The sequence below is a fragment of the Ailuropoda melanoleuca genome, chromosome X, assembly GCF_002007445.2.
Source record: "Ailuropoda melanoleuca isolate Jingjing chromosome X, ASM200744v2, whole genome shotgun sequence".
NCBI classification, from domain to species: domain Eukaryota; kingdom Metazoa; phylum Chordata; class Mammalia; order Carnivora; family Ursidae; genus Ailuropoda; species Ailuropoda melanoleuca.
The window spans coordinates 87,119,511-87,130,504 of NC_048238.1; the positions used below are offsets into that span (position 1 = coordinate 87,119,511).

At 44.1% G+C, this 10,994-nt stretch overlaps 1 long non-coding RNA gene across 1 annotated transcript; it reads right to left on the minus strand.

Moving 5' to 3' along the window:
* Positions 1-4,428: 4,428 nt before the first annotated feature.
* Positions 4,429-10,739, minus strand: LOC117797350. Its single transcript, XR_004622277.1, has 3 exons — positions 10,364-10,739; positions 9,566-9,744; positions 4,429-5,092 (listed from the first exon to the last, which is right to left on the minus strand). It is a non-coding gene; the product is annotated as an uncharacterized LOC117797350 (long non-coding RNA).
* Positions 10,740-10,994: the final 255 nt, after the last annotated feature.

A 10,994-nucleotide genomic window follows, 5' to 3' on the forward strand; every position in this document is an offset into this window, starting at 1 on the left:
CATACCTCCTCTGTATTCACGTTTGTTGCACACGAGATTCTCTATTTAAAGTCTTTTTAATACAGATCTGTTTTTATCTACACCGTCATTACTTTTACCTCCCCTTCCTCCTTTTCCTCCTTCCTACCTTAGTCTGGCTAGCCAAGAGTTTGATCTATTTTATTGGTCCTTTCTAAACAACCCAGCTTTGGGGAGCGGGCGGGCAAGCCCAGCCCCGGGTCAGGCGGGAGGCGCGCGGGTGCGGAGCCCGGGGAGCCGGTCACTCCCAGCCGAGGCAACGGGGCAGCGGGGGCGGCTCCGGGGAATCGGTACCGCGGCGCAGAAGCGGTAACTCCGGGGTTTTCCGGGTTTAGGGAAGTGGCCGCCGGCCTCATCTTCCGCCGTCGCGGCCCCGGATGCTACCACCTCTTCCTTTGTCGCCGCCTCCGCCACCTCCTCCTCCTCCTCCTCCGCCCCGCCCCCGCGCCGGGCTCGCGGTGCCTGGTCCCTCCTGGAGCCGCTCCAGCAGCACCGCCGCCAACGCTTGGTTCATCCTCCTGCACCAGATGTCCAGCCGAGTGCTCGGGCGGTACACAGTGGTACACAGCCGCAGGATCTCGGCTGAATGCACACCTAGAAGGTTGGCCTTCACAGGTCGGCCAACAAAAGGACTTGCTGGAGCCATTATCACACGCGGTGCAGGATAACTTACTGCGGGTTTTGTTGTTTTTTAGCTGCCCCTGCTTATGACCTTCCCATCATGTTTCCCTCTTTGATGTGCACTTTCTGGCGTGGATAGACTCTGGATATCTTCACATTACCTCCCCATTAATCAAAAGATTACGGAGGCCTGAAGATAAACACAGTAATGACATACATCAGCCTTTACACAGTTAAAGCCACAGCAAGCCATAAGGATGGGTTTACCAATATTGCTGTGCTGGTTCGAACTCCGAGTGAGTCAAAAGAACTTGAATTCAAACTGTATGTTAATTATACTGGAATTTAAAAATAAATATTTTTTTAAAAAAAGAACAGGGATTCAGGAAACTTCACAGTAAATATCTTGTGCAGCACTGTACAATAGAAATACGATGTAAGTCACAAATGTGAGCTACGTGTGTGATTTTTTAAAAGTTTATTTATTTAAGCAATCTCTATACCAAATGTGGGGCTCAAACTCATGACCAGAAGATCAAGAGTCCCATGTCCTTCTGACTGAGCCAGCTAGGCACCCCTACACGTGTGATTTTAAATACTAGTAGCTACATTAAAAAGAGTTAAAAGAAACAGGTCAAATAAATCTTAATATATTTGCTCTAATATATCCAAAATACATCAATATTCATCAGTATGAAAATTATGAGATATTTCACATTTCTTTTTCTTTTTCATACCAAGTCTTTGACATCTTGCATGTATTTACACTTCTAGCACATTTCCAATCGGATTACCAACATTTTGGGTGCTCAGTAGCCACATGTGGCTAGCGATCAGTATACTGGACAGTGCAGTTTCTTCGATTTCTGCCATTTGAGGTCAAATGTTCTGAATAGTTACTGTGCTAAATCTCCAGAGCCATTTAGTGGATCTATTGACAATCTAGAATCTAATCTAGATAAAACATGTAGGAGTACTACAAAACAATTGGCTCGATATATTTTAGCAATTCCTTGAAGAAATTCCATAATACAATGTGTGGAATACATCCTATCAGCTGTTACTAAATGTCATCACAGAGCTCCAGAAAATTGGAATGACTGTGAGGTTTTCCCATTTGAATTATGGCAGTCAAGCCAGTGTAGAAACCGGCAGGAAATCTCAGTGAGTTGGGCAGTTGGGGCAAACTGGGTCCACCAAATCTCTGAATCCTCAGGGGTTCAAATGCACGTTCACATACGCTGTCCAAAGTCCCAGCCCAGCTCTTCCTGATCTTGGGGGATAATGAAACCTCAAACTGATACAACGAACATTGTTTTCTAGTGGGGGTAGCCTTTTCTTAAGGTCAGGTCATTAAAAATCAGTTCCTTATTTACAAAGCAGTGGAAGGAAGGCTGGCATTGAAAGTCTGTTTAAAAAGATGAGGGACTTAAAGGTCCCACCGTGGAAGGCAGGTCTTTGAAGGCCACTTGTTTTTACCTGATACCATTCAGCATATCCTAAATGTTCACTCTTTGCAGATCTGTGCACATATATTTCACTTGCAGCACAATTTTGTGAATTTTGCACACACACAAAAGGTGGAAGCTTTAATAAATTGAATTAATTTTTTTTATAAAGATTTTATTTATTTATGTGACGGAGAGACAGCGCGAGACAGACAGCGCGAGAGGGTACACAGCAGCGGAGAGGGAGAGGAAGAAGCAGGCTCATAGCAGAAGAGCCTGATGTGGGGCTCGATCCCATAATGCCGGGATCACGCCCTGAGCCGAAGGCAGACGCTTAACGACTGCGCTACCCAGGCGCCCCTAAAGCCAGCTTTTGGTTTTATTGAGGTTTTATTAACTTTTTTATACCACTTTTTATTGTTTTGGGGGCAGAGAGGCAACACTCAGACCCCACTTCAAGAAATGCCTAACCGAGGGTGCCTGGGTGGCTCAGTTGGTTAAGTGTCTTCCTTTGGCTCAGATCATGATCCCAGGGTCCTGGGATCGAGGCCCACATCGGGCTCCCTGCTCAGTGGGAAGCCTGCTCCTCCCTCTCCCACTCCCCCTGCTTGTGTTCCCTTTCTTGCTCTCTCTGTCAAATAAATAAATAAATAAATAAATAAATAAATAAATAAATAAATAAAATCTTTTTTAAAAAATCAGGTTAAAAAAAAAAGAAAAGAAAAAGAAAGGACTAACCGTCCAGCTGCAAAGAGTGCCGGCAGCTGTTAGGACCTTCAGAGTCCACCTGGTTTTGAGCTGAGGGCCACACTGCTCTTGGGATGCCCACGGCTAATGACTGGGCAAGGTGGAAGGACTGGGGCATAGCCTTTTCGGCCCAATGAGGGATCCTTCAAACAGGTCATCTTTGCTATGCAGCTCCCCAGTGAGCTGGCAGAGCCTTGGTCAGGTCTGCGTTGCCGACAACATGCCCTGCCTCTTCTGCTTCACAGACGTTCCTCCTCAATAAACCTTCTGGATCCTTTCCTCCTCAGCATCTGTTTTCCAGGGAATGCAACCTGTGACAATTTTCTGTTTCACTGATAGTTTGAGCTTTATCTTTATTAATTCCGTTTATGTTTTCTCTTAATTTTGCAGCTTTGCCACTGTGTTCTTAGTAGATTCGTTTCCATATTTTCCAGTTTTTTCTTTGTTAATACTAAAAGCATTTAAATGGGGTATCACAGACTGGTGGACTTCATGTCCCTGCTAAGCCTCCACAGGCCCCACCTCTACTTTTATATCTAGCCACTTCCTATACCTCCATCAGCTACCTAGAATTTTGTGATTCCTGATTTAAAGCTGTGAGTTTTCTTCTTCTTCTTCTTTTTTTTTTTTTTTAAGATTCCATTTATTTATTTATTTGAGAGAGAGCGAGAGTGAGAGAGGACAAGTAGGGGGAGCAGCAGAGGGAGCCTGATGCGGGGGCTCCAACCCAGGACCCTGAGATCATGACCTGAGCTGAAGGCAGATGCTCAACTGACTGAGCCACCCAGGCGCCCCAGAGCTGTACATTTTCTTCTAAATAAAGTTTTAGGTGATCCCATAGAATTTGGTATATCCACATTTTGTTACTTCCTAAAATTTTTATGAGATCCGTTTTTATTTTCTTTTTAATCTAGGATTAAATTGATGTTCCTCAGTTTCTAACTAGTAAAGACATTTTGACCATCTTTTATTATTTATTTCAATTTCACTGGATTATAATGAGAAAATGCAGCCTCTAAAATCTCCTCTCTCAAGGGTGCTGAGCTGGCTCAGTTGGTAGACCATACGACTCTTGATCTCGAGGTTTTGAGTCTAAGCCCCACGTTGGGTGTAGAGCTTACTTAAAAAAAAGAAATTCTCAGGGCACCTGGGTGGCTCAGTCAGTCAAGCGTCTGCCTTCGGCTCAGGGCCTGATCCCAGGGTCCTGGGACTGAGCCCCACATCGGGCTCCCTGCTCTGCTGGGGGCCTGCTTCTTCCTCTCCCACTCCCCCTGCTTGTGTTCCCTCTCTCACTGGCTCTCTCTCTCTCTCTGTCAAATAAATAAATAAATAATCTTTAAAAAAAATTCTCTTCTCTTAAATTTATCATGTTTTTCCTCTGTGATGAAGCACACAGTTAACGGACACTAGAAAATAATTTACATTTTTAGGTACATATGGATATATACATATATATAGTCATACATTGAGCTTTTTGTTTATATTAATCAAATCATCTGTTTTGTTTTTTAAAGCTTTTATTTATTTACATATTTATTTAGCAAGCACGAGCAGGGGTGGGGGGGCAGAGGGAGAGAGAGAATCCCTAGCCAACTCCTCGCTGCTCGTGGAGCCCAACAGGGGGCTCAATCCCATGACCCTGAGATCATGATCTGAGCAAAAACCAAGAGTCGATTGCTCAACAGACTGAGCCATCCAGATGTCCCCCAAATCATCTGCTTTCTAGCTTATTTTTTGTGTACTTGATCAGTTAAGTTTTGAGGGAGGTATATTATAATCTCCCATTATGGTTGTGGTTTTTATCAAAATCTTCTTGGTGTTTCTAAGACTTTTGCTTTACATCTTAAGCTACTATAACAATTCAGTACATAAAGGTTTATGGCTCATACTTTCATTAAAGATGGAACGATTTATGCCCCTTTGTGTATTGTTTATTGCTTTTAATCTTGAATTCCACCTTTAAAAAAATAAAACTTAGCTTAAGAAACACACATTTATGGTCTCACCATTTCTATGGGTCAAGAATGGCATGGCCTAACTGAGTCATCTACTTCACAATCTCTCATAGGATTTCCATCAAGGTGTCCACTCAGGGTCTCTCATAGGCTGCCGTCGAAGTATCAGCTGGGGCTGCAGTCTTATCTCAAGGCTCAGCTGGGACAGGATCCATGTTCAAGTTCAGTCACATGGTTTTTGGCAGGATTCAGTTCCTTGCTGGCTGTTGGACTGAGGTCCTCAGTTTTTTGCCAGATGGCTCTCTACATCAGAGTACAAGAACAGCCAGAGAGGGAATGTAAGCAGAACAGAAGCCACAGTTTTTCATAACCTAATTATGAAAGTGACATCCCATCATTTTTGCCATAGTCTGTGATAAGCAAGTCACTAGGACCAATACACACACAAGAAGAGGGAATTACATAGGGAGTGAATACCAGGAGGTGAAAATTATTGGGAGCCATTTTGGAAGCAGCCTGTCATGGCCTAGTATAGGATTGTCAGCCAGCAGTTCTCTACTCCCAACATTCTATAGATGGTATTCCAGTGTTTTGCAGCTTTCTGTGTCATATATTAAAACTCTAATCCTGGGGCACCTGGGTGGCTCAGTCAGTTAAGCATCTGCCTTCAGCGCAGGTCATGATCTCAGGGTCCTGGGATCAAGCCCCCACATCAGGCTCCCAGCTCAGTGGGTGTCTGCTTCTCCTTCTGCCCCCCAACCCCAACTCATGCTCCCTCACTCACACTCTCACACTCTCTCTCTCAAATAAATAAATGAAATATTTTTTAAAAAGCCAGTCTTATTTTTTTAAAAACCCTCTAATCCTGGTTTATTTTCCTTTGTAAGAGTGTCAGTCAGAGTCCCACCCAGAAAATAGAAACAGCTTTGAGTATTTAAAATAGAGGGAGGGGCGCCTGGGTGGCTCAGTCAGTTAAGCATCTGACTCTTGATTTCGGCTCAGGTCCTGGGACCAAGCCCCCCATGTTGGGTTCTGCGCTCAGCAGGGAGTCTACTTTAGGATTCTCTCTCCCCCTCTCGCTTTGCCCCTCTACCTGCTTGTACTCTCTCTGTGTGTCTCTCAAATAAATAAATCTTTACAAAATTATAAAATAAAATAAAATAAAATAAAATAAAATAAAATAAAATAAAATAGAGGGAATATACGGGGCACCTGGCTGGCTCAGTTGGAAGAGCATGCGACTCTTTTTTTTTTTTAAGATTTTTTATTTATTTATTTTACAGAGATAGACAGCCAGCGAGAGAGGGAACACAAGCAGGGGGAGTGGGAGAGGAAGAAGCAGGCTCATAGCGGAGGAGCCTGATGTGGGACTCGATCCCAGAACGCCGGGATCACGCCCTGAGCCAAAGGCAGATGCTTAACGACTGAGCCACCCAGGCACCCCGAGCATGCGATTCTTGATCTTGGGGTCATGAGTTCAGCCCCATGTTGGGTGTAGAGATCACTAAATAAATAAATGAATGAATAAAAAAAATAAAATAAAGGGAATATAAAAATACAGGGAATGGATTACACAGATAATGGAAGAATTGATAAACCAAACAGGGGACAATAAGGGACAGCCCAGAAATTAAGAATGGCAGGGAGCAACTATGGCCCCTAGGCTGGGGAGGGTCAAAGGCAGGAAGTGGTTCTACTGGAGCCCAGGGGCCAGGGTCACCCAGTGGAAACCTGTCTGGGAGGAGCTGGGGCCACAGAGGAGCTGTAATCACTACTAGAAATGCTATCTGAGGCAGAGTGGGAGGTGAAGAAATACTCTGGCTTCTCGGTACTCCTTGCCTCCAACCATCCACTAATACTTCCTATTGTCCAAATCAGTTAGAAGCCGAATATGTTCTTTCTTTTTATCATTTATTTTTATTTTATTTTATTTATTTTATTTTAATGTTTTTTTTTATTATATTATGTTAGTCACCATACCGAATATGTTCTTTCTGCTTGGAAGCTTGCAAGATTTTTGTACTGGATTTTTAAACTCTAAAATCATACTTTCTGGTTCTGCAGTCTTTTTTGTGCTCCAATTCCACATCCTTGGGAGTTCTCATTACTTCTTGTTATAGTTTATTATTTAACAAACATGTATATGACAGGAACTGTTCTAAACATTTTACAAATATTAATTTAATTATTTAATAATTCTCTTCTGACTCTTCCTTTCTACATTAATGGGAGCCACCTGTCTAATTGTTCAAGTTAGTCTTCCTCCCTCTAGTTAATCATTTTCCTTAAATGGGTTATTTCTCTTTGCCTTCTTGTGATTTTGACTCCTTAGCAATTAGGTCAGACAATTAACAACTCCTGAGCAGTGGTAAACCAGTGAATGGTAGAAGGTTAAGTAGTTTTTGTTTTTGTGGGTCAGAAATAAACTAGATGAAGAGCCATTATGCTTTTGTGAGGCACAGGGAGGAAGCCTCTCTGTCCCACGTCTCCCTGAATACAACTGGCAATCTCTTCCAACCGTAGGAATTCAGACCAACAAAATAGTTTTCCTGGAGGTCCACCATGGTCAGATGAATCAGGCTGCTGTAGGACCTCAGGAAAGCAGGTAGGCAGGCCCAGGCTTCATACAACAGGCTGAACTTTCTCAGAGAACCACAAAATCACTGTCATTATCCCAGGTTTCCAACAGATCTGCCCTGTCCTCTTCCACTATCCCTTGACTCTCACCCAGCTTTAAGGGGATAGAACAGTCTCAGCCAACCGAAAGAGTAACTCCAGAGACAAGATCTCCTATTTGAAGTGTCCCACACTGCGCAAAAATGGTCAGGCACTAGCACCCCTGCCATGCTTACTCATTAGCTGGAGGCTGCCCAAGAAGAGCATGACTTTGGCTTGAATCTGTTCTTCATCCCCACTAGAGGATCCTAAAAGAAATATGGCCTTAGATGCAGCTTCCAGGCTCCATCACCTTGCCTACACTGGCTGTTGTGTTATTCTCAAGCAGAATTGAATAGGAAGAGTGTGCTAGGGACATTTGTTCAAGGTGCCATCTTCCCAGAAATTGAGAATAAACCTTTGAACAACCACTAAAAAACCCTCAAAAATATAGAGAATGAATTGATTTTACTATGATGTATGTATTTGTGGCTCTCTTTATGTTTATCCTACTTGAGATCCACTGAGCTTCATGAATGTGTACAATAAGTTAATCATCAATCAAATACTTTTCAGTTAGTTCATTTCGAACAACTTGTTTTATTTAACTTACTTAATTTTATTTTATTTTTATTTTTATTTTTTTTAAAGATTTTATTTATTTATTTGACAGAGATAGAGACAGCCAGAGAGAGAGGGAACACAAGCAGGGAGTGGGAGAGGAAGAAGCAGGCTCATAGCGGAGGAGCCTGGATGTGGGGCCCGATCCCACAACACCGGGATCACGCCCTGAGCCGAAGGCAGACGCTTAACCGCTGTGCCACCCAGGTGCCCCTTAACTTACTTAATTTTAAAACTAATTAGTGCTTGATGAAATAAAACTCATACAGAAGCATATAAAGTAAAAAATAAGATTGTGCCCACCCTTAACTTCCCCTAAATTCCTAGTAATTACCATAAACAACAGCTTGATATGTATCTTTCCAAATTTTTTTCAGTGTACATTTAGATCTATGGATATATAATTGATTTTCTGAACATTTTTAATTTGGGGGAGTGTAAATACAAAAAAGCTTTGTCTCAGGGCACCTGGGTGGCTCAGTCGGTTAAGCGTCTGCCTTTGGCTCAGGTCGTGATCCCAGGGTTCTGGGATCAAGCCCCACTTCAAGCTCCCTGCTCAGCAGGGACTCTGCTTCTCCCTGTCCCTCTGCCTGCTGCTCCCTCTGCTTGACAACTGTTCTCTCTCTCTGTCAAATAAATAAAATCTTTAAAAAAAAAAAAAAAAGCTTTGCCTCGAACCATTCTACTCAAACAGTGTCTTTTCCCATCCCAGGTCAGGCCTGACCTCTACCGCTCTTTCATTCTCCTTCCCCTTGCTCAGCTGCTTCTGGGTCCCCTAGGGTAAGGGGCAGTGGGGGGTTAGAAGAAAGGAGCCAAGTGTTTTGTTTCTGTTGTTTTGTTTTCCTTTTTTTAAAAAAAGATTTTATTTATTTATTTGTCAGAGAGAGAGCACAGGCAGGGGGAGCAGCAGGCAGAGAGAGAAGGAGGCTCCCCGCTGAGCAAGGAGCATGATTCAGGACTCGATCCCAGGACCCTGGGATCATGATCTGAGCTGAAGGTAGCCGCTTAACCGACTAAGCCATCCAGGCATTCCCAAGTGTTTTGTTTTTGATGTTTCATTTTTGTTTTTATTTTTACTTATCTGGCCTCTTTTGTAGCTCTCTCCTGCCTATTATAGGCTGGCCTTGATGTCCTCGGTGTGGCAGATACGCCTAATGCTTGCTTTTGGGGAGGTAGATGTTAGGGAGACACATATATGGATTCTTCAGAGATGCCAAAAAATCTCCACACTGCACAGTTCCCCAGTTTGAAAACTGGGCTCTCTTGCTGATTTACTTGCAACCTTCCTTCAGTTCCTATCCCTGATAGTATACCTCATGGCCTCTTACTACTGGGGACCCCTCACCTCAACAGGTTTCCTGCTGAAAGCAGGATAACTTCGCAACAGCTGGAGTCCAGCTTCATTTGGAGGCGCCTACTTGTTGCTTGGGATACTCAACGATCCTCACCATGCCTACCGGTGCAAGAACAAGCTCCCCCACTTCTGCCTTCTCTCCTTACCCCGCTGTCATAGGTTATTTTATTCCACGGGCAGCATTCTCTGGGGGAGAAGTCGGAATCATTCTCTATGTTCACAGGTGCCCTCAAATTCCAGGAGGCAAGTGTCAAGTTCTCAAAAATTCTTTCACCACCCTCCACTCTGGTGGCGCTCCCAGGTAGTCCCCTGTGGCAGGCTCTCCCTTCAAGAAAGAATTTGCCAGTTAGCTGCAGGAGTGAAGGTAGCTGACAGCCTCCAGCTGTAGCACCTTCAGGATCCACTGCAGTGTTTTAACCAAGATGCTCTTTCTGGGCATCCTCCAACCAATGACAACTGAGCATGGCAGGGGTACGAGGACCCGTCCATTTTCTGCCCGATATGGGATTCCTCTAACGGGCAATCTCTGCTCCAAAGCTCACCACTGGGCTGGCTGAAACTTTGTTAGCTCTGCGCTGTGGATTCAGGTTCTTTCTGCCGAATCGTACTTTCTGCCCCCTTTGAAGATGTCATAGCTGCATCACCATCTGCACGCTCTCCCTGCTCAATTGTGCACCTCCCCCCCCACCATTTCTTTTCACAGGTGTGAAATGTGTATCATCGTCTGAAGTTTTCCTTGTCCAATTCTCCTTCCCTGTCTTGACGTCTCCCAGGAGTTTACCTACTCCATAAGCTTCTGACACTCTTAACTCACTCTTAGCATCTGCTTCCCAGAGGACCCAAATTAACAGTCTCCAAAGTTCTGCAGCTCAGCAGCCACCCTAGCTTTGAGGGGTTCTCTTGGATCCCCCACATTTGAACAGGAAAACCACAGCATTCATCACCTTAGTCTGTCAACTCCTGAATCTGATGTCTGGCTTGTGTGTCAACGAATTCGCCTCCGATTTCTGGTCTTCTCTTCATATGGACTTAGTGAGGTGGTAAGGATGATGGCTGAAGAAGCAATTCCATATTGTTGTGCGTGCTGGAGGGGGTGCCTTGCAGGTCCTTGGTCCATTCTTTAGAAAGTGGACCTCACGCTGTGGGGCTGGTGTGGGCCACGGACTGGTGGATGATTCTGGACTGGGTGCCCTACACCAAGGGCAAGTTTACGGATGATGAAACTGACCCTCTTCAAACCCCTCTGGTGTCCACTGGTGCTGCTCTCCTTCCATGTCAGTTCCTGCCGTGCCTGGACCAGCCCATGCCCTCAGGATGCACCTCAAGGAAATTGACAGCATGACTTAGGACTCTCTCTATTTCTGAAAATAGCTTTCATGTTTGAATGCACAGAGCATTAAACCTTGCTCTGAAACCTGCAGGAGGAGGAGAAGGAGGAGGAAGTGGACCTCAGCTTTGAGCATTAGCAAAATTCCAAAACAGGACAATTCTCATTTGAATTTTACATGCACAAGTGTGCACACACACAAGTTATATGCACACAGATATGTTTATATATAATGTTGTTTATAATAC